Genomic DNA, 6,000 nt, shown 5'->3' on the forward strand with positions numbered 1-6,000 from the left:
CATCAGGTCTCTCCACAGCTCCAGGTCCTTGTGAATTAAAAATTGTTAACAGGATGTCTTTCTTTTGCAACCCAGTCTTTCTCCCTTTTCAGTAAAATCTGCAAATGTTTGAGGGTATCTGTTTAGTTTTTAATGATCTTAGCAACCTCTTCACAAGATGCACGTTTAGGGTTTCTGCAGAGGACTTGCATGGCCTCCACAACAATTCTAACCATACTTCTCCTGTCCTCTGGATGAGCTGGCAGCTGTGGTTGCCAGAATTTCACCATGAAAAATAAACTGTAAATGTAGAACACAAAACGGTTTCCTATTTTGGTAACCATAAATTTCACAGTAAATAATAATTTATTTATTTTTTACCGTAAATGACTATGAATTTAAAAATAAATTGTAAAATTGTTTATGGGTAATTCATGTGAAAACAACAGACATTCCGTTAACCTGATTACAGTCTTACTTCGTTAAATATAGTGAAACTGTATAAAATAATATAGGGCTTTGGAGCGTGATGTCCCGGGAGGGGGCGTGGCCAAGATTTCTGGTCGAGCCGCCATCTTAGTGGGCCAAACAAAGCACACGGGAGCGAAAGCACACGGAAACATTAGCTATGGTTCGTACTTGCTGTGTTGTCGGTTGCAACGTTAGATCACACGATCGGGAAGGCAAGAAGCTGGAAAATGGGCTTTCTTTTTATTGTTTCCCCTCCTGGAAGCAATGTGAGGGATCTCATGTATCCGATATTACTAAACGAATGGTAAATGGCCTGTATTTGTACAGCGCTTTACTAGTCACTAAGGACCCCAAAGCGCTTTACACATCCAGTCATCCACCCATTCACACACACATTCACACACTGGTGATGGCAGCTACATTGTAGCCACAGCCACCCAGGGGCGCACTGACAGAGATGAGGCTGCCGGACACTGGCGCCACCGGGCACTCTGACCACCACCAGTAGGCTACGGGTGAAGTGTCTTGCCCAAGGACACAACGACAGAGACTGTCCAAGCCAGGGCTCGAACTGGCAACCTTCCGATTACAAGGCGAACTCTCAACTCTTGAGCCACAATAAGATAAGATAAGATAAGATAAGATAACCTTTATTAGTCCCACACGTGGGAAATTTGTTATTGCCACCACGAAGACGTCAGGCTTGGATAGCAGCGGTGAGACGAGCTGATATCGAGTTCTCTGCAATCCCCAGTTTTGTGTTGGTTTGCTCGCGACATTTTCTTTCCGGTAAGTTCTAAATAAATTCATGTCACTCTTAATAGGCTTTTAGTGTTATTTTAAATGTGCTGAGGTCATAGATAATTAGATCAAACATCCTAATGAGTGATGCTGCAGAACCAGATCATGTTGACGGAGTAGCTTATTATTTGGCATTATTGCAGGCAAACCAGCATATGAAATGGATATAACAAATCCAGACTGGGCTCCAACGCTGCACATGGGGCATGACGACATACCTGTGTCAAACTCGGACCGGTGTTCTGCCTGAAAAAACGTCCTACCCAATGTTTCTGCGCAGACGCGACGCATGCGCACAACACCAACGCCGAATTAACTTCTTTTTCTGTCACCCATCCGGAATACTTCTTAAGGTTAAGGTTATGGTTAGGGTTAGGTTTAGTCGCAAGTCACCATCAAATTAGAATACGGGTAGCACGTTTTGTCAGAGTAGGATGGTTTCTCAGAACACCGGCATGCAAGGCAAGGCACACTTTTTGGAAGAAGTCTTGTGCTTGCTTTAAACGTGGTTCCCAAAAATCTACATCAGGGAAGATGCGTATCACAGCACAGTCTCTTTGTGTCCATACGACGAGGTCACAGTGGCTGGCGCCGGTAACAAAGATTTGTGTTTGTACCTGAGAGTAGTATGGGTGCGCCCGCTTCAACTGAAGACCATTAACAGCTACCTCCGAGCAAAAGGCTTTGTCCTGTGCCAATGCCTGCTTAAAAGGACACTTTATCTCCAGACACCCCTTCCCACAACATTCACACATTGTGAGTCAGTCTGGAGATGTTCCGACTTCAGGAAAATTGGTGTTCACACAGAAACCACATAAACGAACCTGCAGTTTGTGGTGATGTGCTGCCATTATCTCGGTGTAGGCCTTTCGTGCGTCCTCTTCATGCTTGATGCCCCATCTTGTTTGCACAGTAGAGGTCCTTTCGGGGGTAACACACACGATTCACAACACTTTGGGCTGGAGTGTCCAAACTTGTAGCAAAAACAGCATGCATCACCGAAGCTCTGATTCTCCCTGCACGCCAGCGAAACCATGCAGGGGTCATGTGCTGTGATCTAGTCTGTGCTTCAATTTCTTCTGCCTGTGCCTCAGTAAGAGTTGCTGCCGTAAGAAACTTTACACAGTGCACCTGAAGATCTGGAAGGCCAAGGGACTCAGCGTCTCTGTTGTGTAATGTGGGTGACTGGGTAGTGTAATTGGTGTAATAGTTTTATAGATTTCAATTCCAGACAAACCCACAGTGTTACTGTGTTCCTGCAGTGTATCCAGTAACGGTGACAAATCCTCCAGCGTAGCAGTTGGAATTTGCCTTTTTTGCGGACGCCTCCTTTTGTCTTTCACTGCAGAAGGTGTGTTTATGTTTTCATCAAGAGCAAGTTTTTGGGCAGCAGCTGAGGAGAAGACAATGTTATGTGCAACCTCGGGCTGTATCTTGGTCATATTTCCGGGCAACACCCAATATGCAGGCTCATCTGTTACAGTTCTGGTGCCTCTGATACACACTGTAGCCTCGACTTTAAACAAAAGAGCAGTGACATGGATGGAGGTCTCTGCGACTCCGGCCATGCATGTGCAGTGGGCAGCCTCAACCCTCCCATTGGTGCTCACAATCACCCATGGCTGTATGGCTTTTAAATACACGTAGACATTGAGGGCTAGCAGAAGGGGCTATGCGCTAACCTGCTGCTCTCTAGCAGGTAGCTCCATGCCCTCCTGGGTTTTAAAGGCACCTTAGAACACACATGCATCAACACTACAGGAGGGAGGTTTGGAGTCTTCACATTCCCCCCCGTTCTCTGCGGCCTGCTGGAGCGGGGGGGCTAGGAGGAGGAGTTGGCCGTCCGACTGGGGTCTGGAATGTGGGGCCTCCCTGCTGCTGCGGAGTCGGGGCGGTCTGCTTCTCCCCACCCCAAGGAAAAGGGTAACACCACCGGGGTCTGGGTGCAGTTCCCCCCTCCAGGGGCAAGGGTACCTAGACCCGGGGCTTAGAGTACGCTTGGGGAGTGTGATTGTGTGTACAGTGTCTCTCTATGTCTGTCTCCACGTTGGGTGAGTGTTGAGTAATTGCATATGAGAGCATGAGGGTGGGAATGGATGTTTGTATCTGTGTGTGCCTGTATGTCTGTGTCTATATGTCAGGTTGGGTATCAGACGCCACCTCCCTGGGGACATCCCAGGTCCTCCAAGGTATGGAGGCCTATCTCCCCCACCACTTCCCCTGCCAGCGGCAGATGGCCTCAGACATCGTGCGTTGGTGGTTCTTTGTGTCTGGGGATGGGCGTCCAGGTACACACCGGCTTACTCCTTGGTGGCTGCTTATCGGGGCCTGGAGCCTCGGGCTCGCTCGGGCCACTTCGGGGGTGGGGTGCCCTCGGCCTCTCGGCCTGGGGCTCGATCACTCTGGCACAGCTGGCTGCCGGCGGAGCTCACGGGCATGTCACTGCAACCCCCCCGGCTTCTGCTCCGCGGCTGCTGAGTGACCCCTCATCTGGGACTCTCCTCAGCTCTTTCTGGGACAGTGGCGCGGCTGCCCCTCTGTTGGTCTTCCTTGGTCTCTTGTGTTCTGAGGGCCTCTGGATGTCTGGAGTTTTGATCTCCTCCATACCTGCTTCATGCCCTGGTGGACGGGGCTGTGGCCCCCCCACACCCTCTAGCAGATCATTACATGAAGGAACCTTTTAAAACAAATGCATTCATGCTCACAGGTGTACACACGGGTGATCGCACCCACAAACTACACCCTTTTTGGCTCCTACCTCAAAGCACACTGTCTTCTGTTGATCTTATGTGCTGCACAATAATGTTTAACATTTAGTATTTACAGTTATATTCCCATATATCATCGTGATGTTGTTTATTCTATTGCTCTCGTTTTCTTCTGCTTGTTTTCTTTTTTCATTCTCAACAGGTGAAATTAAAAAAGTATCTACTGTTATCTATTGTTAGCTAGTTTATTGTGATGGTGTTGTTTTTATTATGTTGCTCTTTGGTGATCGTGGTGATCCAGGTGTTTTGTTTGTTTTTCTTTTTTGTTCTTCCCCCCTTTCTCACCATCTCTTCCCCCCTCTATTTTTCTTTCTCTCCCTCTCTTTCTTTCATTCTTTCTCCCTGTCCTATCGCCCAGTCATGTCTGTCCCGTCTTTAAAAAATGAAAATAAAAGAAATACATAATTATAATAAAGGTCAATCAAATGGACCAATATGGCAAGGCCGTGATGATCCACTTGGTAAAGTAAATCCACTTGGCATCTTTCTTGGCCTTCAGACAACAATTCTGATGGCTAAAGATCCAAACGGGACAGGCAATAAAAAAAAAATATATATATATATATATATTACGGTAAATTAATGCAGCTGTGGTTGCCAGAATTTATAGTGATAATGCAGAATACATAACGGTGTACTTTGTTGATAAATGTAAAATTCACAGTGAACTTTGGTTTTTGTACAATAATTACATTGAAATAAAAAACTAATATAATCTAAACCAGTTAAAATACATTTTTAATAAGCTTGATTGCTGTCTCCTATTGACAAAGCACAGAAGAGCTGTATAATACAAAGCATGTTTTTTTTTAATTCAAAAGTTCATATTTACAGTAAATTATTGGCAGCTGTTTTAGGAGGTACAGGGGCGTCAAAGGGCTGCTGGTTATATCCAGGTGATGCAGAGAGCATCCCTCATGACTGAGGGCCCTTGTCTGTGTGGTAACGACTGGGTTTTTCAACAGGACAATCCTACAGTACACAATGCCCACAGGACAAAGGACTTCTTCCAGGAGAATAACATCACTCTTTTGGACCATCCTGCGTCTTCCCCTGATCTGAATCCAACTGAGAATGGACAACAGTTCCAGACAGTAGACGCCCTTCGTGTGGTCATCTTCACCACTTGGAGAAATGTTCCCACTCACCTAATGGAAACACTTGCATGAAGTGATCAACAATAACAGTGGACCTATTCATTACTGATTTCAAGTTTGGACCTTTAATTTCTGTTTTGGGGGTTTACCAATGTTTTTTTGGAGGTGTGGTCCTAAACTTTTGATCAGCTGTAAAACAGCCTGTTTCAGTTTAAGCATTGTTTTTAATAAATTACATGCTCAAAAAATGTTTTGCTTTACTCCTATTTCTGCTTGTGGCATGTTGAAGATCTACTTGGAACCTTGTTAAGATCCAACCATGCAAAATATCATTTTTTTGCCATTTTTAAAATGGTCTTAAACTTTTGATCAGGACTGGCCAAGCTAAAAATAACACCAATTAGTTTTCTTCAGCCACATACAACAGTGGACCAAGAAGTGCAGTTTTTGTTCAGACAAGTTTTGAGCAATAAAAAAAGTAGCTTATATGTAACCTCCTTTATTTGTTGATGAAAACAAACAAACTGAAATAAAGTTATCATGATGCATTGGAATATTGAATTGTATCGTTGACACGATAATTGCAATTGAATTGAAATTCGAGTAGGACTGGGTACCAAAACACGATACCTTTTTAGTACTGACTGAAAACATTCAGTAGGTATTGATACAAAAGAAAATTATATTTTCCGGCGCAAAATTTCTGTACTTTTCTAATAAAATCTCTGTTATTGAGGCTCACAGGTCCTTTTCTGCTGCTGTGCATCACATGCCAGCAGTGGCTTCACACATGCGCGATTCATTTGCAGTCTGGATGCAGTGGGGTAAAAATCATCTGTTCCATCTTCCACTCCACCACGTCACCAATTATGAGAGGCAACAGC

This window comes from Diplotaxodon limnothrissa, linkage group LG13 (genome assembly GCF_057381915.1).
Source record: "Diplotaxodon limnothrissa isolate DT_005_m linkage group LG13, D_limnothrissa_male_GT1.1, whole genome shotgun sequence".
In the NCBI taxonomy this organism is placed as follows: Eukaryota; Metazoa; Chordata; class Actinopteri; order Cichliformes; family Cichlidae; genus Diplotaxodon; species Diplotaxodon limnothrissa.